The sequence below is a fragment of the Mastacembelus armatus genome, chromosome 7 (assembly GCF_900324485.2).
Source record: "Mastacembelus armatus chromosome 7, fMasArm1.2, whole genome shotgun sequence".
NCBI classification, from domain to species: domain Eukaryota; kingdom Metazoa; phylum Chordata; class Actinopteri; order Synbranchiformes; family Mastacembelidae; genus Mastacembelus; species Mastacembelus armatus.
The window spans coordinates 24,864,337-24,890,115 of NC_046639.1; the positions used below are offsets into that span (position 1 = coordinate 24,864,337).

At 41.3% G+C, this 25,779-nt stretch overlaps 1 protein-coding gene and 1 long non-coding RNA gene across 5 annotated transcripts in view; one reads left to right on the forward strand and one right to left on the reverse strand.

Moving 5' to 3' along the window:
• The window catches only part of LOC113145798 (uncharacterized), an 85,367-nt gene extending 62,090 nt beyond the window's left edge, over positions 1-23,277 (reverse strand). For all 3 annotated transcript variants that reach the window (XR_004463118.1, XR_003297275.2, XR_004463119.1), the window contains exon 1: positions 22,809-23,277. This is a non-coding gene — a long non-coding RNA (uncharacterized LOC113145798). The remainder of the gene's footprint in view (positions 1-22,808) is intronic.
• The window catches only part of sema3b (sema domain, immunoglobulin domain (Ig), short basic domain, secreted, (semaphorin) 3B), a 58,535-nt gene that overhangs the window by 9,590 nt on the left and 23,166 nt on the right, over positions 1-25,779 (forward strand). The window contains exon 1 of one of the 2 annotated variants that reach the window (XM_026332877.1): positions 19,453-20,158. The exons of the other annotated variant lie outside the window; for it this stretch is intronic. The gene's annotated coding sequence lies outside the window, so the exon portion shown is untranslated. Of the gene's footprint in view, positions 1-19,452; positions 20,159-25,779 lie in introns of those variants that run through there. 2 annotated transcript variants of the gene reach the window in all.

The window sequence follows — 25,779 nt, forward strand, 5'->3', positions numbered from 1 at the left end:
CAGCAGGTTAAATTGAGCTTGAAATTACACGTTAAAAAGGCTTTATTGCCAAAATGCATCTGCCTACTGATTAATGTTCCTTCTATTGAGCAGCTCCAATCAGTGGTGCGAGGGTTATGTTCTATTCATTTTAATTTAGAAAAGGGGCGTGTCTGAAATACATCATCATGTCGCCAAGAACTGTTTCAAGACTCTGACTCAGTGATGACACAGCAAAGCTTTAAGGTGATGCTTAAAAAGATATTTCATTCTGAAGAATTTAGCTGGAAGTGGGTCAATCATGTTTCTATTTTGGAACTTGCTGTTGATGCTGTAGCAAAACTTTGTCGTAAACCTTTTGAAAAGGTTAGTAATCTAAACCTCTGCAGTATAAACCTCGACTTAAGACTGGTTTGGGAACGTCAATGAGCAGTGACACCCTCAAGCCTGTCACCCCATCTATCCTGTCTCCATCTATAAACTGTGACACGTGAGAAGAAAAAAGAGAAGGACAAAAGGGAAAGGAAGCAGCGAGAGTCAAATCTGCCAAATCCAACCCCGTATTCAGTTTCTGGCCTCTCGTCCTCTCTGCTCCTCTTCTCATCCTAACATGAAATAGTCATTAGGTGTAGTGGTAATTCAGCCCAGCCGTCTTTCCACATTAGCTAATGTACATCAGAAACATCAGTGTGTGTGTGTGTGTGTGTGTGTGTGTGTGTGTGTGTGTGTGTGTGTTTGGTGCATTCATGTATACATGTATCTGGAACCCTGTGCATATGGGTCGGGTCTGCATGCGTCAGCATTTGGAAGTATGTGGTTTTGCCAAGGCATCTGCTAGTGTGTGTGCATGTGTGTGTGTTTCTACGTCAGACGGTTGGCATGACAAGGTTTTCCGTTCTATGGTTGACAGATGATAAATAATAAAAGTGCCAAGAACAAGTAAGAGGAGGGGAAAAGACAAGACAGAAGGACAGAAAGAAGAGACAAGGAGAGGCAAGAATAGAAGGAGATGTGGAGAGGAGGAGGAGGAGGAGGAGGAGGAGAGTGGGAGACGGTAAGATGCAAAGAACTGATAGAAAAGTGCAGCTGGTTCAACAGTAAAACTCTAAACATCACTTTCTCCTCTGGATGCCCTTGCTTTGTTTGGGTTATCGCTCTTCTTCGCTTTAAAAAAAACAAATTCTCTTCATTCCTCGTCAGCTGCTGTTGGTGAGCGATGCCAGACAGCAGCAGCAGCCTCATTATTGGAGGCAGCAGAGGTTTGGAGAGGGGAGGGAAAAAGCAGCACAGCAGGGCATGACTGATGGTTTGTTGCTACTGTGTCCTGTGTATGAATAAAGTAATTTCCTCTTTTGAAACTGGAACTAAAGCAAGAGAGAGTGAGGGGAGGAGGAGCAGAAAAAAGACACACACACAGGACAGGAAGACATCACAAGGTGACATCTGATGTCAGGTTTCTGACTGTCGCCTCTGTCTGTATTAATAGTTGTGTGAGTGTGTGTGAGTGTGTGTGAGTGTGTGTGTGTGTGAGTGTGTGTGAGTGTGTTCACTTGACTTTCACTTCATTTTCTTTTTTAATTTCTGTACGTATCTTAAAAAGGTAAAGCTCAGCTGACACCTGTGTTAAACCTGTGTGTCCTGCACAGCAATAAGCTGAGTGTATAATGTCAGTGTGTCAACAGAAATTGTCAGCTAACTGTCAGTGTTGCATTTCATTGATTTAACCAGCTCTGAAACAGCTGTACTCAGGGGCCTGAGGGTAACTCTATACATAGCACACACACTCAGATACACACACCTGGACACAGTGACTCCTACCCCAAGGGCAGTTTTAAGGAGGATGCAGAGGGAGACCTGGGTAAAGTACAGGAAGAACTAAATGTTAGAGAAGTCACCACTCAGCAGTGACTGTACCTCGTATACTGTAAAAATAACAGTAGGCACGAAACCAAAAATGAAGGCACATTTCTGTTGTCTTTTTGCGTTTTATGAGGAGTCTGCTGTACATGAATCAGTCGAACTAGACTAGACCTAAAAGAGCCTCAAAATGAGAGATGGCGTCTTCTGGAGGTTGGCAGTGGAGTGTTGTGCAGACAGAACAGCCAGTATGTGTATGTATCTACAGTGTGTGTGTGTGTGTGTGTGTGTGTGTGTGTGAGGCCCAGGATGAGTGAGTGGGCTGAACACCGAGTCGGCGTTTGGACAATTAAAAGAATTCCTGAGTGCATTCTTTCTCCAATGAAAAACTCCCATACACATCACTGTTGGTGCTCTCTCTCTCTCTCTCTCCCCTCTCTCTCTCCCTCCCCCGCCATGGTTCCCTCTCTCATTCACATGTTCACGCTATTCTCTTCTCTTGGCCAATTAAACTGCAGGTTCATTTCATGATCTGACTCTGTGCCTCACACTCTGGTTATGTTGTTCTACAGTAGAACCGTAGAGTGAGCATTTGTACTACTTCAGACAGGCAGAGATAGAACATGTGACACCCAGTATCCCTTCCTCAGTGTGTATATGTGTGAGCGTGTGTGTGAATCCTCTCACTATGACAGCACCACATACACCGAAGCTTATTGCCCTCTTGCTGTTTACCTCCCTTGGAGTGTGTCTTGTGTTGCTCAGTGACTCTTAATATGCATCTTGCTTTAGTGTGTGCGTACGTGCAAGAACTGCGTTTACCTGGCAGGGGATTTCAGATCCCTTCAGGGTAAATGACTAAGATGACTTTATCTTTAAACACATGCTCATCTGCACTCGTATTCCCAAGCTGCTGTCAGCATACACACTGTGTGAATTTCAATGATGTTGCGCTGCAGTGTGGATTTTCCAGTGTGCACCTCTGACAGATGAGGCATAGAAAGTTGCATGTTTTTGTCTAATTCACAAAATTCCTGCGTCAATTCAATGCTTTGCTCTAACCTCTTGTCCCTCACCGTGACTCAGGCATGTTGACACTTACGGAAATTAAGTGATCTGAGGATAAGGGGATTTGTTAGCAATCCCATCTGTCATCTTCCTAAGTGGTCTCAAATCCCAGCTTGCACCCCTGGATTAGATACTGTACTACTGTAGTTCACGTGAGAGGACGGTGAGCTGCAGTGAGGCCATTTACAGGTACAGGTTTCAGGAATGCAGAATAAATGCATTCAGACCAAAATAGCTTGAACTATTTTAGCGACACCCTCTAGTGAACATACACAATAGGCTCCAGTTAAATTCATTAAATGCTCCAAAGGTGTAATTATGGCCTTGCTGCACACTACCAGATGGTTATAGCATCCCCCTTACTGCCTGGAAAGTGAACTTGGTTGTGTATTTCCTCCTAATTCACCACACTCCTCTCAGACGACGACAATACTCTAGACATGTTGTCACTTTAGGAAATGGAGAAAACCAAAGCTCCCTTTGATTTATAACCAGTCCCATCTGTCATCTTCTTAAAGGCTTCTTCAAATCTCAAACTGTTGATCCATGTTAATGCAATTACATCTTTATGCTGTAGTGAACTTAGCACTGTGGTTGTGTTGTTGATGTTGTTTTCACGCAAGAAACTAATGCATGTGAAAATAAAATTAACTGGACCGAACCCGTCCACGTTTTATTTTGTGAAAACTTTGATGATATAAGTTAAATCAAAAGTGAAAAAAAAGGTTCAAAGTTTTGTAAGAAGGAAAACACACACATTTACTTTACATCTTGTCCATATAATAATTTCATTTTTGTCACTACAGAAAAAAAGAGCAGCAGAAATTAGACAGACACATGGAGAGAAATATCAAAGTAATTCCTAACAGAGGTGTGGTTGTTGTCAATGGGATAGTGTGTTTCTGGACTGTGACACATGGCCACAAATATCTAACACTGGCCTACAGTTTGCCTAAAGGCTTGCAGCTCATTGTTAGCATTCCTCATGGGCAGCAACAGGACAGTTGGGCTATTTTAGCGTCTAGCTGTCCCATTTGGCTTCAGTATAGAACCTATGTATTTTTTAACCTTCTTTGCAGCTCGAGACTTGCAGATAAACAGTTAAATATTTGTGAATTTTTCTTTCACCCAAAATCAGGAACATGAGCAGTGAGAACCTTCTGGCAGACTGAAGTGGTAAATTGACTAATTAACTCTATGAAGTCCCAATCAAAGAGCCAATTAGCATGGGACACATGCAGTTTGGCACGGCCAATTAGTGGCAGTGTTCAGGCTGAATTTGTTAAGCATGAACTCGTTAACTGTGTTAATTCATTAGGCAGGGAGGGGAGCAGTGAGCTCTGCCTGCCTGAGAACCAGACTCTACTGAGGGATCTGTGTGAGTGTGTGTTCTCGTACTTGTACAAGTATTCGGGCGCAGGATTTGTGTATACACAAGTAGATATAGATTTTTCTTGGGGAAGTGAGATTTACTTTTCAAGAGCTATTGGTGCATTATCTGTTCTAACATTTTAGGATGATTAGAGAAACTGCACACAAAGTAGGTCAAGAACCTTTAAATTATAATGAGTATAGAACATGTTTTCTATTTTTTTTCTTTTCTTTTCGTCAGTTACCTTTTAGGAGAGTTTCTGTAATTTAAATGGGTGAAAAAATATTAGAAAATAAAAAAAAACTTTAACCTTTAGGTCCAAATTAAAATTATAAGGTAAGTGTCTGGTTTATCAACGTAGTGATTATGGTTAATGTTTCAGGGATACTCAAGGAGGTGAATGCACCTTTCTACAAATATGCACAGGTGAATGAGAAAGAACAGTAAAGAATAAATAAATAATTATATAAATAAATAGAATGAATAGATCCTAACATGCATTTAATAGCCCCAAGTGAAACAGACAGACAAAAGCTTTGGGCCTTTGAGTTGTTTTTTGTGAACTACTCAGGTAGAGCTCTGAGAGAAACATGTGTGTGACTAGTTTGATCAGTGTGTGTGTGTGTAAAGATGACAGAACCGTTCAGCCATACTGAGTCATGTTGGAGTCTTTCCTATCTGTGTTTGGGCTAAATACTCGACTGGTGTTAGCGAGTCTAGGAACAAAAAAGAAACTAGAATTTGGTGTGGGAATTTATGGACGTCTCTAAAAAACATCTGATTCAATTACAGTTACAGAATGAAAGTAGAAATCCAGATATTTTATAGAGTAAAATGTCACAGATCATTACCCAAACTAATGTAATTATGTGATGCTCCAAGTGGGACAGTGGTATCTGGCAGCCTGAGAGTAGCAGGATGGCAGAAGAGTGAGAAGTATTGGAAGGAGGGAAGAAAAAGAAGAAATGAATTCATTTATGAGCAGGAAATATTCTTCTTTCTTTAGCTACTGTGCCCCTCTGGTTTCTGCCCCTCTTCCCTCTCTCTCCTCTTCCCCAGCTTAGTTGTCTTCTTTCATCTGGCCTACAGTGAGGAGTAGTAGTAGCTCCTTTATAACCCCCATCAGACAGTGCAAGGCATCTATCCATTATCTATACTGCTTTTTCTGTTCCCACAGGGCATAGAGGCAAACACTCAGACTCACGTACAGGTTGTGTAAGATTCAGAGAAGCTTGACTTCATTCATAATTTGTGCCATGACCCTGGCACTCCAAGAGTTTTACGAACATTACAATACAGCAACACTAAATAAATAATGACTTCATCAACACTGTTACAATCGCCATCAAGGTTTTGTGACCTTTCGACACAAAAAACTACTTGGTTAAGTTTAGAAAAGGATTTGATTCGGGTTAAAATGATGTTTTCCATACTGTTTATAATAATAAATGCCCAGTTATGGTTGTGGAACAAACACCAGTCTCCTGTGGGAAAGTCATGCATTAAAATACATCACCTGACCTCCTCCTGTGCTCATGCCACAGTTACTAAGGTCACTAGACGTTGCCTAACTAACGTTTCTGTTGGCTGCAATAACATATGGACTTGTCTTTTCCAGGAGCGTCTCAAAACTCACAGACGTCTTATGATGATCAAACAGAAAAGAATGGTGCTTTATATTTTCATCAAAGAATGACACCTGTTTCCAGTCAGGTTCAAGAGATTGCGTATTCAAAGTTATTTGAAAGGCTGCTAGAGGATTTCCTCAAACCTGTCAAGTTTTTGATTAACTGTATCCAAATTTCTCAGCTGATAAGACGTCTGGCCATGTGAGATACTGTCTGGATTAATGAAGCAAGACTTAGAGAGGTGTTAAGAAAAGGTACCAGCAGAAAGGCCCTCAACTCTTTTCACACTTGATCCCTTGTTAAAATGACAAAAAAAAACAAAGTGCAGCATCAGAAGAGCCACCTGAGTGTTACCTGGATGTGTGTCATTGTGTGTTTTGGGCCTGTAAATAATAAAAGGAAAATAGAGAAAATATAGACACATATAATGAATAGGCCTATAAAAAAGACAAATGTCTAAATCCCAACTACTATATAATACATCTTAGCTCTTTCGTGCTCTATCTGCTGACTGTTCACCCATATGGGTTCAGTTTTGCCTTCAAATGTTCTCCATATGACTATCCATATCTTTTAATTTGACCTGATTTACTTGTAGCTGTTTAAATGCACTATCAGTCAAAATCTAACTAATGAGGATGACTCCAAATCAGAGACTTATTTGAGTTGAATTACTGTGGGATCTTTCCATCTTGTGTTGATATTGCAGGTGTGGCGAGTTTACGCAGCTTTAGCCAGAGAGCAGATAGAACTGGTTGTCAGTATCTGCAGATCTAATGGTGTCTCTGATGTGTTTCCCATCTGAGGGATCAAGTGGATGTGCGGGCCGAATGCTACAGTATAGGGGAAATCCATGCCAATGAGAAAGACTAAAATAATTATCCGCAATGGGTACCGGGCTGCCTTTGCAGTTAATTCAGGGTTATTTTATTTCTCTTTACTTGATTATCTCTTTTAGTGGAAAAGAATTTAGATGGAAGGGACAATGGTCATGAAGTACGGAAAGCTGATCAAGTCAGGACAGAAAAACGTGGAAGGGAGGAAGATGAAGGTGAAAGTGAGAGCAAAGAAAAAAATGGGAAGGACAAAGTGGAAGGAAAATGAATAATTCATGACAAAGAGTCAAAAGAAGATAAAACCTAATTAAAAGAAGACGTTTAGGAGGAAAAACAACAAAAAAGAGCAGGAAGAAATGAAAAAAGTGAGGCAGTATCTTTCAGAGCTCCTTCAAATGGCATCATGCTTTTGTGGTTGTGGGATGCTGCCAAACTCTGCATGTGTGTGTGTGTGTGTGTTTGTGTGGCTTCCCTGACCAGTGTATAACTTATTCACAAGTTTGCTCCCTCATCTTTTCCTCTAACCAGCCCTTGGTGAAGTCCTGACCACATATTTACAATGTTGAAAGGCACCACCTATTTTACAGTCCTCAAACACATGGCAAGACAAGCAGTTTGCTCTTGTGTGGCTCCCCAGGCCGACCTGCAGTAGGGTTCACTGTGGGGGCCTCATCAGACATCTCCTATCATGCATCAGCTTTAGAATGGTAATTAACCCCATTGTGTGTTGCTTTTGTTACACTTGTGGGTTGCAAAAAAGAATGGGAAAAACAACAACACGCTACCATGCTAGCATACTTTCTAACTTTTTATAGGCTAATCTATCAGCCAAACCACTTGTTTCTACTGGAAGATTCAATGTAAAACCATAACATCCATAAAACTAGAAATAATGGTCCAAATGAACAACTTCACGGCAAAAAAAACATTAAACAAAGACCTGAGCAAGCAAAACAAGCATGCAGCACGTCTTTGGTTTACATGAAAACTTTGTGGTAACATGTACAGCATGTTGGCTTCTTACTTCTGTATTCAAAATTCACAATTTTTCTTTCAAATGCTCTGACCAAGCTTTGGTAAACCACATGCAATGTTCTTTGAGTATTCTAATACGCTCAAGTCAGCCCATGCAAGGGTTATGTGAGGTTGCATGCAACGCACATAGGCAGACAAGCGCAAGCATACAATATGCACGAACACCTCTGGTCAATGGAAACTCCAGTGACCAGAGGTGCTGACAAACACACACACACACACACACACACACACACACACACACACACACACACACACACTCAATTTATAATTATTTATCGTCAAAGTGAAATGGGAAATTATAAAATCATCCTGTGCGTCACGTTTCAATCTCTCTGTGTTACTGCACTTATGTCAGGTAGGGGGTCACTCAAAAAATTGTTAGAAACCTGTATTAAAAATTTTCTTTGGTGCAGTTTACCCTAATTACTTTAGTTAAATCCTTAAAATTCATCACAGCAGACTGAGGTTTTGGACATCATGAAAGGAAAAATTAAGAAGTAAGAACAAATAGGAAAAAAAAGTCAAGAAAAGAGAAAATATTTAACTGTGACATCACATATTATACGTGATAGAAAAGAAATAAATGAAGAGAGCAGATGCCAAAGGGGGATGTGTTGAGAAAGAGCAAAGAAGCAAACCGAGGGATGAGTAGCAAGACAGAAAGCGGGACAAAGAGAAAAAGTATCACAGGGAGAATCCCACTAATGATCAACAGATGCATGAAACGAGTCACAGGCCTCAGCTTAGTTTTATACTGAGTCAGTCAGCTGCACACACGCAGACAGAATGAGGAAAATTACTTTAACAAGTGACCACTTCATTTTGCTACTACCCTAAAATGTACTATAAGCTTTTATTTTATAAAACTATTTTAACCTACATCTTAGAATACTAACTTTGTCATATCTACATTGAAATGCAGTGTGAGATTATTTTAATGATATAAAAATCATAAGCCAGGTAAGAATAGTGAACATAGTAACCTACACCCTTCAGAAGTAACAGAGTTAACATTCAACTTAAACCTGGCAGCAATTAACTCAAGGGTTTAGCTTACAGTAAGTTGCTGCTGCCCCAAGTGGCTAAAAAAAAAAAAAAGCATCTAACAACTTTTCTGATCACTAGCAAAGCAAAACATTAACTGTTTATAAAGCCATTTCTTTTCCAAAAATTAAACCTCACATTCATTTCCAAACACACATTATTTTTAACCAAACCAACTGAGTCTCGACCTCAAATGATAAGGAACCTTGTTGAGACCTTTTTGTCCTCCGACCGATGTGGGTCCCCACAACGTGATCAATCAAGTACACACACACACACACACACACACACACACACACACACACACACACACACACACAGGATCTACTTTTATACTTGTAAAGTCTCTTTATGACTAAATTTAGTTGATGACCTTATTCTTACCCTAAAACCACTTTACACCCTTGTCCTCTCAACACCCCCACACGTCTGTGCTCTTTTCCACGTCATCCTGTCTATCTGTCGTTATTTCAGTCAAATTGTTTGCCTCATTTTGGGGGAGATATTTAAAGTGATTCAGGCAAGATGGCAATTCATATTTAAGTAATAACACATGAGGAGAAGAACTATACTGTTGTTGGAGAGGGTGTGCTGTGGTCACAGTTAGCAGGCTTTGTATCTAAATGTGTTCAGGAGTTGCCGTGTTAGCCAAGCTGGCTGCAGCGTCTTGGAATAAATGTCCTTGCGGTTTCATTTACACAGAAAAGGGGACTACGTGCCTCTTTATCTGCCATATGAGGCATATCAGCGCTGCTGGAAGGCCACTTGATTGATCACAGGCTGTGGCTGAAACCAGGTGTTGCTCTGAGCGGGGGTGGAGAAAGTATCTTTGCAGTGCTTCACAGATTACAGAGAGATTTTAAATAAATAAAGGGGAATTAAATTTATTTGGAAACAACAATTGAAAGGTTCAAACTTTTCACAGTAAGCTCTATTAGTATTTCATTCTTTGCTTTTGTCTTCTAACAGAACATTTTAGAAGGACGTCACTAAAAAAGAAGATCTTGTACTTTCCATGTACACTTTCATCGAGGCTGCTGGAAGAAGAGAACGTTCTGAACAAGTTCTGGGAGATGGAACAGATAATAGAGAACAGTGGCCTACAAGTTCCACATGTTTACACTGTAGAGAGTGAACCGAGGCACCACGCTTAAGTCATAACAACTGTGTAATTAATCTTTTTTAGGAGCTAAAAGCAAAAACAGCCTGATCCATCCCGTCACTGACGGTAAATATGCATGTGCTGTCTTTTAGGCTGAATATGTCCCATCCTTGTGCAGACGTACTGTACGTGAAGATCAGAATTGGCTTTTTATTAGCATTATGTATCACTGCTGTCCTCCTGTGTATCTTCGCCCCACTGGACCACAGCCTTATTCACTTATTTGTTCTTTCTCACATTCAGGTCCATTCAAGATGCTGCTTTATAATTTGGAGATGCAACAAAGGTGCTCTCATGCGGCACACATTGTGCATATTTGACCTAATTCAGCAGACTCAAGAGCTAAGTGGAAATAGCCAAAACAAGTTCCCGCTACAGATTAGGACTTATTATTACAGCCCTGTCAAGTTTGTGGAAAGATATTCAGTAATGTAACATTTGGATTTCTTAAAGGTCACTGTGAAAGCAGTTTCCTGTAAAGTCCCCTAACAGAATAGATAGAATAGAATAGAATTATTTTATTGGCTGGACTTTTTGGTTTTTGAACCCATAAAAGATGCACCAATCTTTGGGAAGTAGGACTTTTTTTCATGGGATCTATAACTGTTTGCTGAGATAAAAATTAAAAATATAAGTTCCACTCATAACTGGACTTTCATTATTTACAGTTTTTCCTGCAGACAGCTGACCACCACAGTAGCCTACACCCAGATTTTTAAGATTTGGTCACTGAAATTTAAATGATTGATTTAAGTGATTTTGAATTTTACATAAATATGCTATTGAACTTTCCTGCTATTTTCCATCTCCACACCTAACGTTTCCTTTCAGTCTCTGAGCCTCTCACCCTTCTATCGGTACTTTTCTCCATCCAGCCTTTCATGCTGTCAGAGTTTAAACAGCTTTGTTTTTTCCCCTTGACACGTTGGCTCCAAAAAGAGGGGAGGAATGGAAGGAGGGAAGGAAAGGAGGGGTGGAAAAAAGAAAAAGAGCTGAGCCAAAACAGAAGGAAATGACAGTTTGTTTGGTCAGGACGGCCTATTACTTACAACACTCTAATCTTTCTCCACTTGGCCGACTACCTGTAACCTCAAACAGGATGTATGGAGGAAGACAAGACACTGTAGAAATTATTTAATTATATTTCTAGGCTAACTTGCATATCTGACCCAATTTATCATCATAAATAGAAAAATACTATAAAGTTCTGCTGGGAACAGGCTCAATACAATATTTTCCATAAATTTTGGTCCTGAAATACATGCAACTACCAGTGGGGCAGCAAACGTTTGACTTCTTCATAATCAGGGGAAGACAAAGATTAAATACTCACTTTACTCTTTAAGATTTTTAGCGGCACTCCAGAGGCCTGTGTGACGCCCTAAAGATGCCACCTGTCAGCCAGCTGGAACATCTTGAGCTGATGTTCTTTTTCTAAGGCAGAACAGGTTTTTCTATCTTTAGCTAAATTTGGCATCAGATGAAAATAAAAGCTGTTGCATATTTCTTCAAGAACATATATAAATTCCAGGTTTTATTTGAGATGTTTTTATGTTTTTAGTGTGTGGTACTGTGTGTTTGGGCTCTGTGATTTTGGGGCTTTGTAATTGACAGCTGTTGCCTCCGTGATGACAAGGTGATTTCCCATATTTCTTTAGAAACCTAAAATCACACCCTGTGTCATCTCCTCTGCTGGTGTGTGTGTGTGTGTGTGTGTGTGTGTGTGTGTGTGTGTGTGTGTGTGTGTGTCTGGAATAAATGTGAACCCAATTGTTCTTCAATAGCTTTGCCCTTCAGCTTAGTACTGAAAAAAGCCTTTGTTCTCCAATCAGGATTTGTACAAGATCTTTAATTTTTAAACGCACTGAAATCCTAAAAATGTTAAACTTTCCTCTCTGAGAGCCAATTCTGCATTATGACTTGCTTTTCACTGTGAACTGTAGGCAGTGACATTGTAGTTTTGCCTGCATGGTGAACATGCTGTAGCCGAATTGGTTAAAGATACTGATACTGAGTCCTGTTTGGTGTTCATAACCACCAGAAACCTTCCAGTAGAGTTCATACCCACCATTGCAGTGAACTGCTGGTAGAGTAATGTTCAGCTTGGTTGTACATTTGAACAAATATATTTGAGTGGTGTTTTTGGCCTAAATGTAAAAGTGAAATCACAATTTGGCAAAACTCAAAGTACTTCAGCCACTTGTGTAATCAGCTGTATTAGTACAGATCACAGGCTGTGCTGGGTTTTTGCTGGGTGTCTGCATGTTGTTCTCTGGAAAAGAAGCGAGCAGCTGCATTTTTTGCATGCCTTACTTTGGGAAAGTGATGGTAAGTGAGGGTTTACATGGTCTGAGAGTGTTTACTCAAAGGTTTTGCAGATAGTGTGTTGCATACAAGGAATCCAACAAAGCTATCAATTTCTTCCCACCAGTCTGATAAATCTCTGATGTTTTGTCTTGCCACATTTGAAAGTGGAAGAACTTCAAACTGAAAAATGTCCATGTGAAACATCAAGCGTGTACCTAAAACAAGTCAATTTTCAGACCTGTTACCACTGGTTGAAATAGAAGTTTTTAGTAGAGACAGAAGTTCTGATCTGTTAGCAGACCCAAAGGATACCTGAGTACCATTCCGACAGGCGTTATTTTAGAGCTCAATAGCTTATTTAATTAGTTCCTGCTCAAGGATACATGTTTTAAAGGTGCTATATGTAAAAGGTGAAGGATTTAGTGGTGAGGCTGCAGACTGCAACCTTCTGAGAACCCATCACACTCCACCAACCCCATCCACCTCCATATTTCCAGGTGTAAGGGGTTGGCCATAAGGTGTTATCTCAAAATGCCTGTTTAGAGCCAGGGTTTGGTTTGTCCATTCTGGGCTACTGTAGAAACATGGCTGTCTCCGTAAAAGTGGACCCGCTCTCTATATAGATTTAAAAAGCACTTTCTAAGATAAAAATATGCAAAGATTGGTATTTTCCGGGTATTACACAACAATGATAACATATTTATGCATACAATACTTCATTTCTGCCAGCAGTTGGTTCTAAATGTTATACATTTTACATTTAAGCCTAGTCAACTAAGTTTTGAGCAGCTGAAGCTCTTAGAAAGATGAAACCCTTACACTATACATAACATTACTTTCACTGTTGAAGATTTAATTTTTTTTAAAGATTTAGATAATTCTACCCACATAAATCTTACATTTTGAATTGCATGTGTGTTCTGGACCATTAATGTTCTGGTGAAATCTCATTGCTGAGCTGTTCTCAAACTTGTCCCTGGGTGGGTGTGTGTGTGTGTGTGTGTGTGCACTCACACATTAATAACGCCACAATGTGGTGTATCAGCAGCCCATTGGGATGAGCGTACATCTACACGTGTGTGTGTGTGCGTGTGCATGTTTTTAATCCACACCAGTGCTGAGAGCAGCCAGTCTGGTTGGATCAGTGCCCATCAGGATCAGGAATCATTTCGTTGGGTCTGCTTACTGCTATCACATCTCAGGCCTTAATGAGGTAGCACAGCGGCACCGGAGTGTGGGTGTGTGTGAGAAAGAAACAGTGGGTGTGTATGTGCACTATCACGTGCACCCTATGTGCCTTATCTAATTGCTTTTCAGCAAAAATGTCTTTCCAAATCCAAATGTCTTTAAAATCAAGAATATCTGTCAGCTAATACATTTCATGTCATTAAATACACTTCAGATCCACTAAACCACTGCGCCCACTTTGTTCTATCAAGTACAGACATTATCTCAGGTAGCAGAGCCTCTGATCATTTTCATTGGTTCCACCAAATACTGGTCTGATGTGCCTACATTTCACTACAAGTCTTCCAAATGTCATCTTATTTAACAAAGTACTAAAATAAGAATTCGCTGTCTGCCATAGGAGCGATGTTTGCTATGCTGCCACACAAATTCATATAAAGACGTTCTTTTTGAGACTCTGGCATGTGAGAACAAATGCATATGCAGACCCTATAATATAAATTTGAGTGAACTGTCTGTGTGTGGGCTGGAACTTAAAGATTCTGTCTTTTAGGAGGTGATTTCCATAGTTTTCCTCTTTCATTTATCCTCACTGTGATCAGCGAGGATAAATGATAAATGAAATGAAAGTGGCAGCACAAGTCTCATTAGAGTGAACTCAGAATTACAGGGGCCTTAGGAGTATGTTAAAAACCAGCCTGTACCTGCTTACTGTAGGTTTTGTATGAATTTGATAAAAACAGTGAATGATTAGTCTGTTTTTGCTGGTGCACTGACTTGCAACAACATGATCAAGACATACAGCATTACACTGAGAAATAGTTTCATAAAGTCCTGGAGCTTCCTTTTTTCCTCCTTTCATTACCTGGTGGTCTTCTCTGGTCTACATGGTGCCCCTGGGAGCCAGATGGTGTGTGACGACATTCCTGTCAGAGTGAGCGTCCCTCCTGGCACTACAGTCAGTTCCCCCCACTCTGTCCATACTGGCCTCCTGACACAATAACCCCCCAGTCTCCACCCTTTTACTTGGGTGTGATTACATCAAAGTGAAGCGGGGAGGATTACAGATTTATGTGCCCCAAGGGTTCCCAAGCAAGACGTCTCTCTCTCCAACTGTAACACTCTCTTTTGTGTTCCTGCCACTCCGCACTGGGGCCCCTATAATCCCAGTGGTGTCCAGAGGTCATGGGACCAGGTCATGGATGACTTATCAGGGCACATACTCTATAGTACAACTGGATATAGACAGATGAATCTGATTGCAAGTGTCTTGTCTCCACTCTTTCTGTTCTCAACTTGTTCTTACCTTTAATTTTTCCTTCATCAGCATACTTTTTATTCTTGCTTTATTTCTAACCACATCACATTCTGGCTTCCACCTAAATGCTCCTTCACTAGAAAGTCCAACAAAAGCACCAAATAGTTTTTGTTCAACCCGACCTAAGCATCCTTTGACTTCAATTCATGACGCATTTTCTGACGCATTGTTGCTATTAACGGACAAATTCGCTGCAGAATAGACTCCATAGATGTAATTATGCTAATGATCCACTTAGCGTTGGCATTTGCTTTATGTTGGGTCAGCGTGTAACACCCAAAGAGTCGACAAAACAAACAGAGAAAAAGAAAGGTTCCTGTTTGTCTCGGTCACAGTTTTTCATGCTGCTGATTTTAGACCAGCGACATCTACGCCTGGATATTTCTGCATCTGTTCAACAAATGTTTATAATGCAACACTTGTAGTGTTGGGAGGTGTCACGCCGCCTGTTATGGCTGGCCTGCTATGAATACAAGCTATTTGGATCCACTGCTCCTCTCTGGAAGAATCTGCTTGACTCCCCATCTGTCTTGCAGGATTTTCATATCATTCCTGAATGGGGGTGTAGCAACAACACAATGCGCCTGTGTAGATTTCTGCAATCAAGCAATCAAGAATAACTATGGCAGGTGTTTGCATCAACTGTAAATGTTTTTAACAAAAACATCAGTGCATCAGGAGTGAATACCAACAAACATCATACATCCAGTTTGGGCTCATCCATGTCTTCATCCATGAGGAGGCATCTCTGAAGAAATGAATGTCCTTTTTTCCTCAGCCTGAACTTATAAACAAACATTCATGAGGTCATGGTGAATTCTCTGTACTTCATCACTCAGCTTGTTTTCCTTCCAAGAAGAGCCAAACATTCACTGGCGACATCCTTTGGAGGAGGTGGCCTCAAAAGCTGGACACAGCTACAATCCTACACCATAAAATAGAAAATTTAGCTGGAAGATCGTGAACTTCACAGCCACAAGCCAAAACGCAACTTCAGATGCTGAAATGACCATTTGAATTCAATATTTTGCTTCAGGATTTCCTTCCAACACTAATACTCTGCAACTGTGCTAATAGGTGCAGTTTTTAGAGTCAAAGTGTCATTAATGTCAGTGAAGCATGATATTCCAACTTAAGGTACTAGTGTTTTCCTTTTATTCTGGGTATTTGGTTTAAGATTGCCTTCAAAAATTATTTACTGCTACATTAATGTTAGTATAACATGCTCTCATGGTTAGAATACCTGATTCTAAATGTCTGAAAGGCCTATTCTGAGGCCCGAATGTGTATTTCTATTCAGCAGTTACAGTAGCTAGGACTACATAGGACTATATAAGAACTGTAGACACAGGTTTATGTAATGAAATAAACAGTAGTGTTGATGTATGACACTGTACATTATACAGACTCAGTACATGATCAGGTTAATCATCCCATGATTGGGTCTGTTTCAGTCATCCATAGAAGGTTTGTCTCGAGTTATATGCTGAGCTTGGAGACTCGAACGTGTTCCCTCATCGTTAAATCAGCAAAGTGTTAATCGGGTGGAGGATGAGAAGACCAGAGTTACCAGTAGTTTGGGACTTTTTCCTCTATCTGTTGAGAAAATAATCGGTCAGCCTTGATAGACTAATAATTAGCCTTGATAGACTAAATAGTCTTAACCAATTAGACTGCTTAGCTCTGTAGTCCTGCTTATCTGATTGCACAAGAGAAAACAAAAACATTATTTCAATCTCTTACAAAACCAGTGAGCTCTGGCCATCAACCTAATCAACCTAACACAATTCACACAAACACTAGGAAAAAAAAACATCTGCTGTTTGAGGTTTAGGACTGGGCATTCTGGGATATTATTATATAATCACTGTATTTTAAAGTATGATGGCACATGTATTATGTATAGTCCATGTTAATGTGGAGTCATTAAAGAAAAGTTTGATTCTGAGCTATTCACCTGTTAAATATAGTTCAACTACTCATCGTATCATAAACCTGCCACAGGCTACACTGTCAAAACGACTTTATATTAGAAAAGACAATATAATAAATATCACATTTCCATTTTTATCATTTGTTTTCTGTTCTTGTCCCATGTTCCTTGAAGGCCACTGCCCTGCTTGTTCTCCAAATTACCCCTGCCCTACCCCAACATGGGAGACACCAGGCTGATGGAGATCCCACCACAATCTAAAGATCATTTTGGTTCACTGACTTGTAATAAAACCAAGATTCACTAAGAGGCTATTAGGAAACAGAGCCCTCATCTGCTTCAATAGCACAGAGGCTTCAGCTGAGACAAAGGCCTTTGTCAGGATCACAGTGCTCACTCTGCAACGTGTAGAGACATCAGACTGGTTTATGACAGACAGGTCAGCAGGGGGCAGTCAGCAGGCTGAAAACATTCAGCACACACACACACACACACACACACACACTTTAAATTGTGCACATCACCATGTAATGAAAGGCTTTAAAACACAGACGACAAGTGTGCATTGTCTGTAAAAGTGTTGGCAAATAACACAAACACACACACACACACACACACACACACACACACACACGCATACACACACACACACGCACACACACACACACACACTGCAATGAACCCCCTAATGTGAGACCCATGACCTCTCTGTATGTGGACCCTAACCCAGTGAGAGTGGGTTTGCAGGCCTGTGTGTGTGTGAGAGCCAGAGTTGCCAGGCGCAGCACCAAACCTGCCATTGGAATGAGGGTTAAGAGAGACTGACAACCAGGACAGAGATGGACACACACACTACAGAGTATGACTACGAGTCACACTGTCATTAAGATAATAGATAATACAGATGAGTTCGTTGTTATGATCCATCCAAAAAAAAAAAAAAAAAAAAAAAACTGATGAAACCCCACAACTCCATCCTCCTCTAAAGGTTCTTGGAAGTGCCGTACTATCTGCGGAAAAGGAGTCAGACTAGTCTTTGGAACATGAGCGTATTGTATCAGTGATGAGTCGAGGAACAGACCATGCTGCAGGAGCTGTTTGACAAGTTGAATGGATGCTTTGGTTCTTTTCTTCCCCCTTGTGAAAACTTGTCATCAAAGGGGCCGACTGTATTTAAAACCACAGCAAATGTTCTCTGAAAAAGAAAAATTATGCAAACTTCAACAACCACCCATCAAGTCCGTATGGGTGAGTGTGTGGCACTGCACTCAAAAATGCTTTGCCATTAACCATAGGAACAAAAGGAGTTTAGAAACATTTTAGGTGTTCTCTTTCTTTTCATATACATTTAGAAACTGGATGTGTTGAACGGCTGACCTGTACTTCAACTCCGATATGTGCAGATGATGATGTAAACCCTTATATGCAGTAAATCTATGCCAATTACTCTCTTACTCTACGTACAGTAGCTTATCAGCCTTGATGTTGTCCACACCAGCATAGAGGTTGTTGTTTGGAAATCTCTTCTGCTTGTGTTTGCAGTGATTTTTATCCAAACTGCTCTGTTATCTTTACACATCAATATTACTCTGTGCCAGAGAGCCTTTTTAAGTATTTTGTGGAAAGTCACGAGGTCATGAGTCTGTCACAGTAAGTGTCAGGTCTCAAATCCTTATTTCTGTAACTTGGGGCACCTACAGTGCAGCAACAGTGATCTTGGTTCATCACATGTCGCGCTGTGTGAGACTGGTCTAAATAAATAAATAAATCCTGGTCACACTCTGTGTCTGACTGTGCAGTTCTGACGCGGGTCAGATTGTGCAATGAATGTCTCATGAATCATAACGTGATCATCTAAATTTAAAAAATAGAAAATGCAGGAAGAAAGAAAAGAGTCAAGTTTCCATCCACATGCAACTCTTACTTTAATGTATAGAAAGCAGGCAAAAGGAAAATGCTTATTAAGGCACTTTTCCATTAAACCAATGCAGACGAAGAGGGTGCAAAGAGATGAAAAGAGCTTCAGTCAAACCTCAGTGGAAAATGTATTAGTTTGAACATCTGTTCAGCGGAGCATAAACGTCAGTGGGCATTTAGGTAAACGTGCTTCACTTAGGTGAGGAAAGGGTATTAAAAAAAAGTTAATTTTCCTCTAAAATTTACATGTCAAGGCAAAATTGAAAAAAGATTTGGGCTTTTTTTTTCCTAATTTAAACACACTCTATTGTGCCAAATTCCAGTCCGTTGACTTGTAGAAATCAGTCACGGTGAGGTCGCGTTTTGAGGCCACAGAATTTTTTTTGCATGCTTTTTATTTTCAGCTGTCGATGGACGTAAAACCACTTCAATAGAGGAACAAAAATGAAACATTTCACCACATCTTCTCCACTGTCCCCATCTCAAAGTGTAGGGGCCTCAAAGACCGACTAGAGTCCAGGTCTGTACAGTCTCTGCTGCTGTGTTGTTGAGGATTAACAGCAGTTAATTAAAGCCACTGATCACAAAACGAAGAGCGAGGTACCAGCACAGATATACAGTAGCACATACAGCCACACACTGAGAACAAGACCGTCCACGTCCCTGCCCCTTTCCACTCCCCTGCTCTCACCTCCCACCTTACCCTCCTATCTTCAAGCCCTACCTCCCTCCCTCTCTCTCTTTCTCTCCCTTCTTGAATTAAGTCCATTATTCCTGCCTGCTCTCCCTCTGAGCACTTCAGCTCCTGTGAAAACTCTGCATGTGTGTGTGAGCTCCTGGTGTGTGTGTGTTAAGAGGAGTTTTGTGTGTGTGTTTTTCTAAGTGGAGCTGCAGTGTAGCCGCTCATCAGTGGAGCTGACTGCAGACGGGGGGATACTCCGATCGCACAGCGCCGCTGTTTAACCGACACACCGGCTGCTTTTTGGAGTTTTTTGTTTTTTAATAACTTGCAGGACTTTTCACACTGAAGTGGACCTCTGCTCTCTTTCTGCCCTCCAGGCACCATTCCCACTACTGGAATTACTGAAGATTTTTGTTTCACAGGAATTTCCACCTGCCTCAAACTTAATCGTATTTATCCTTCAAGTTTACGGACTGTAAAGTTTTAAACCCAGAATTAGCTGTTTCCAGCTGAATCCAGATGAACTCTTTCCTCCACACTGGAAAGCTGAACTCCAACATGCTTATGCCTGAGCATAATGGGTATTGTGCAAACACATGAGAAAGCTCAGTGAGTGTGTGTGTAGGTGTGTATAGAGCACTTTCTATACTGTCCGTTCATACTTCAGAGGGCTCGTCTCAAACCGTAAGAGGTTAAAAGATCAAAAAGCGGTACTGTAACTATGGAAACGGTCAGCGCTGTCAGCGGCATGTTGGGCTCAGGTGGACCGTGACCCGGAATTTTCTGAGCTCTTCTGGAATTTGGTTTCCTTCGTGAAACGGATGGACAGGTGAGATCATTTTAACTGAGTTTCAGGAGCATTTAGGGTCACTGAGTTTTCATGTATCATTTCAGGTTAGGATCAAGTTAATTATGTGGACTGGATGTAAGCTGGTATTATTTCACTTAAATTACATACTCGTGTCACTGTGTATATGAAAGATGATTCTGATGTGGCTGAGAAAATCTGAAACATTTAATCATTTTCTGCAGCTATGCTCTTTCTGAGCCAAGACAGAACCAAATCGCCTTCCTACAAGTGTGGGCTGCTCCCACAGAGAACAGGTCTCAGATCTGCTCTGCTGTTTCATTCAGGAGCGTAGAATGAGTCGTATGGAGCAGCTCCAGTCACAGGCAGCTGTGAAAGGGCCTGACAAAGTGCTGCTTTTGGGTTTAACACAGCTAAATGGACAACTAGCAGCTACCAGCAGGCTGCCCTCGCCTTAGTGGCTCCATCATTGTCTCTCTCGTCAGAGCTAGCAACACCAGACGAGAGGTTTAAGATGGATGACCACTGGAAGGCAGTTCTCCAGCAACATTTTCATCTATTTTGATATCATGTTTAATATGTGAAGTTCCAGAGAATAAAATTAGTCCTGTCACTACTCCCCACTGCACTGAGAGAAACGGTTGTAAAGATATCCATCATCAGGAGCAAGACTGAAATCTTTGGCAGAGTGCAGAGTTTTTGCATGGCAGACACCTGCCAAACAGATTCAGTTCACTCCAGTTACAATAGCTCTTCCATTTTTCCCACTCAAACTTTGACTACTGAGAATCATTTAGCCAAAGTGAACAAATGCTAGCCACGAGTTTGCAGGCTGGGAAACCTTCCATTCAGCATGCTGGGCCAGATGGCTCTGTACCAGCGACCAGCCGAGCGCCGGAGCCTCCCCGGCTCCTTCATTCAGTCGGTGTCTTTCAGAACAACCAGGCTCTCTGCCTTCGCTTTGACTTGCTGTCTCTTTCTCACTATCAGCCTAAATCCCATAAAGGCTTTTGGCTTCAGCTTCTTTACTGTTGTGTGAGTAATGTTTGAATGTGTTAAACGTCTATTTACTCCGGCAACTCGCTTGATCCCAAGACTCTCTACTGAAGAAAAGTGGATTTATAAGCTGCATTAGACAGAAGTTAGAGAGCATGTGTCATGTGACTGAGCTTTTTACTTTTTCTGCTTTTGTAAAGCACTGTTTTTACCTCCCACCTTCACTTTTAACTCTGACTCTAAATAACACCTATAGCCAATATAGCACAGACCAGTATTATGCTGTAACTTCCCTTTAGCTTGAACTGAATGCCTTCCCTCCACTGGTGGTCTCTGTCTTTATCAACACTTGTTGCTTTTCCTGGTTTGCAGGGGAAATGAGGCACTGCTCAGCTCTATTCTTCTGGGCAAAAGCAAAACGCTCTCATGCTTCACACCAGTAACAGTCAGAGCTGCAGTCACTGTACAAGAGGTTTTTTATTTTTCCCCTCACATGTTTGCTTGCAGCACTTCTGCTGCAGCCTTTAAAGACCGTTAGTAAAAGTGTTGACGTGCAGCCACCTGCTCTTCCTCTCCTGCTTTTCCCTGCACAGGTAAACATGTAAACCCAAACAGAGCAAACAGGCCAACGAGCCGAGCAATTTTTTTATTCTAAGCTGAATCAAAACACTGAAGGATTTTTTAAATCAGTCAAGGTGGAAGGCCCAACTTTTGAGATGCTTGCTGCACTTATACTGTTATACAGCACTTGTGAAGACAGTCACATCCAGGCCCCGATTGCTTTCCCACACCATAACTGCTACAATTAAATCCTGACCACCAACCCTTTCTTTCCTAGTAAACTAGTTTATTCCAACCTCAATCCTAAAACCAAGTCCTAACCCCAAGATGAATGGTTGTTCTTGTGGGGATCAAATCAGCAAAAGTTAGTCTAGATAATGTGGTTAATACACATGCATGCATTCAAGGTGAGGCATTTGTTTTTCATTGTATGTTATGAGCACTATCTGTGATGGCGACACATCACACTTATAATATGACCAAACAATGTCTGAGCTTGATTTAAGGAGCATTAGCCAAATGAAAACCAATGGTGGAATTAAAAATATGCTTGTAGTCATTGCATTTCAGATGTTTTTCACAGTTTGATAAGAAGGTAAAAGGTTAAGTGGATCCAAAAACAGACACTTTACAGCACATAGTAAATGCTATCACGTTCACTGCAGTTAATTAAACCACCCACTGTGGCCTCTGCTCTGTTTCTCTCTGTCTCTGCCTGGTCCACACCTGCAGTAGCTCAGCATCTGTCCTGCCTCTCATCCCTTTGCCACATTTTGCCCCTGCACCAAGATCAAATGTCAGGATCAGAAATGTCTGGGGGCTAAGGGTAGATACTGCATGCAAATTGCAAATTGGCAGTTTATGAAGATCTCCTATAACAAGAACAGTTTCTTTGTCTGTGGACTTTCATGCTCTTGTTTGTCAAATTCATGATATTTTCTAAACCTTCCACATTGTCTTGCCCCCACTTTCAGTCCCACCAGACAAACTGGTGCAAAAGCCACCAGTAACCTGCTGTTTCAGTCATTCAAACAGAGATGCCCCTCCCTCCTCCTTCACCTCTTAATCCATCCATTCCTCCTTTCTTTCATTTCTCCATCACAGGGATACTTACACTTGTTGGTCACAGGCCAGGGAAACTTTTTCTCCCTGCCGGCGAAACAATTGGCTCTTTTCTCTCCACCACCTCTTGCCTCGCTCATTTCCCTTTCCACCCCTCCCTCCAATGCATTTGGTTTTCAGTGGGACTGTAAGTTCACAGGCAAGCTGTAGGGCTTGTCAGTAACTCGCTCTCTACATCTTTATCTTCCCTTGTTTCCTCATTGTCCCAACTTTTTGTTTTTCTTACTCCTCCTGGTAGTGCTACTCTTCCATCCCCGTCCCTTCTTTCCTTGTATCTCCCTCTGCCATGTCCTCACGTTAAACTCTCCATGTTTCTCCTCCTCCTCTCTAACCTGTGTTAATGGAGGCTACAGGTTAAATTGTTGATATCAGTTCATTCATTATTGCATGCTGAGCTGTAGGATTGCACTCTAACCTTGCTCTTAAAAGCCTGGCTCACCCTAGAGGCGATCTGCTTTGTCTGCTCGTCTCTATTTAGGCTAGTTTTGACAGGACGGCTTGTCCCCCCCACCCAGCACAAAGAATCTCTCTCTCTTTCTGTCTTTATTTTTAATCCACTCCCTCTTGGCATGCTGCTGCTGCTGCTGTGTCTATTGAAGCTGAACTGAATATAAGTGTCAGTGGACCCAATGGCTTTTTTTTTTCATTAAGGTGCATTATGGATCACGCAAGGAGTTTGAGTATTTGTAGGTGTACATGTTTGTTTACAAATATCAAAGTACTGCAAATACAGCAGTTAATGTATGAGTGTGTGTGTGTGTGTGTGTGTGTGTGCCCGTCAAGATGAGATGAGGATGTGCGAGGAACAATAATTCTCTCTTCGAGTCATGATGGCACATTCAGAAGACACACAAACCACACACAGACACGCACAAATGGGACTGGTTGTCCTTTTATAGCAGCCGACAGGAGTGTCAGGGCTTCGCTGCTGCCCCTGTCACTCCCAGGGACTGTGACGTGAATTGTGTGTGTTTCTGTTTGTGTTCTGGAGCTGCAGCTGACGATAGGACTGACGTCCTTCTCCTTAAAATACTGCAGTGTTGCAGCTCAGCACAGGGCTTCGAGCACACACACAGACCTCTCTCTGTCTTGTCTCACACACACACACACACACACACACAATTTATTGATCGCCTGTGCCTGTGTAATCACTGCCTTGAGAAGGGGATTTTAATGTTTTTTACTTCACACCTGACCTTAGGAACACACAGCTATAAGAGTAGCCTTTGCAATTCACACCTCTGAACATGTCAGCTGAGTTCAAAGCTTGTCTGTATTCTTTGTCCATTCACAAGTGTGTGTGTGTGTGTGTCTGTCTGTGTGTGTCTGTGTGCGTGTTTACATACTGCAGGGTTTGTGGGAGCCTATGTTCCTGTTCAGCTCAGTCCTGTTGTACTGTGAGCTTATGAGAGCTCTCCTGTCTCCACGCCTCAATAGCTCCATTATTCATAAAATTCTGTGCCAACAGCCTGGATGAGTCTGTGTGAACGGTGTGTGTGTGTGTGTGTAAATTCTGGTCTTTGTGCATTTCGGTATGTATATGCGGCTTTCAGCCATACATGAGCCAGAAATTAACGTAAAGATGCCGTTAAGCCTAAAACGAATTAGTTCCACTTTGGATGGGAGTGGGGTGGTGCTGGTGTAATTGAAAATTCATCGTGCTTTAAATACTGGATCAATTCCACACAACACAGACTAAACTGAACAGCTAAACTGGAGACGTCCGTCAACTCCGGTCACCAATCAACGGTTAAGAAATCCCCAAAAAGTCTGAGCTTCTCGATTAATATATCACAAGATTTACCAACACAAAATATATTTTTATTCTAACAAATAGAGCAAATCAATGGCATTTTGTTTCTGATGTACCAATAACCTACAGTGGGATACAGGCTAGTGCGCCACCAAGAGACCCAAATGTAGACTGGGTTCAGTCCGTTTATGACAAGACGCTTTTGATAAGGGGGTGCATAATTTAGGCCTACATACAATTTGAGAAGCAGCTTCAGTTAGCAGTGCTTGTGTAGCTTCAGGAGAGTAAGAGAACCAGGTTTATGCTGCTGTTAGTCTGATTTTGTCTACAAGGACCTTCATTAGCATTCGCAAGCTTCTCATTTGAAAAGATAAAAACTATTATTGCATGTCTGCCATTGCTATGGACAGATCCAGTCTCCAGAGCAGGGTTAAGAGCAGTGCAGGCCAAGTAGCTGATTTCACTGCACATACAGACACATGAAGGACGGGGATAATTGCTGATAGGGATAATTGCTAGAAGGGGGAGAGGAAACAGCTTGAAAGTGAAAAGAGTGAAAAGCCGACTGTCTGCATGTTACTGACCAAGCACCAAATGTGAGGTGCAACATAATCAAGAAGGCTGTTTCTACTGAAAGGCTTTATTGTTATGGCTGAACGCAGAGTGCAAAGTCCTCAAAGAGAGGTGTGTGTGTGTGTGTCCTGTGGACGCTTTTTAGAGCCCAACATTCATATATGTGAAAGCTTATAAAGTAGTGACCTCATTCCTGGTCCTGCTGTGGCAGAGTTGTGGTTTACAACAGCACATAGAAAACAGAGACACCAAGTTATTAGGGATTTTTCCAAAACAATAACTAATCTGCCAGTTTCAAATCTACTCCAGTTCTCAAATACCTTCATAGAGCTTCTTTTGTGTTGGAAACTTACAGGTCATTGAAGCTAGGTGTAGAAACTATTACAAAAAACAACACACACACACACACACACACAACTTGCAAAGTCATTTATCTATTAATGTGTAAGTCAATATTGACACCAAATCTCTTTACAAAAGCCAACAAAAGTCTTTCTCTCTGGAGTGACTTCCTGTTAAGCACCGACGCACTCATTCATTCACACATCCATCCACGACAACGTCGGCTCATTAGTCCTCAACAATGAAGAGATCTCATCTGGTGGCACCGTCTGCCAGTGTGGGGGGAGTGAGAGGG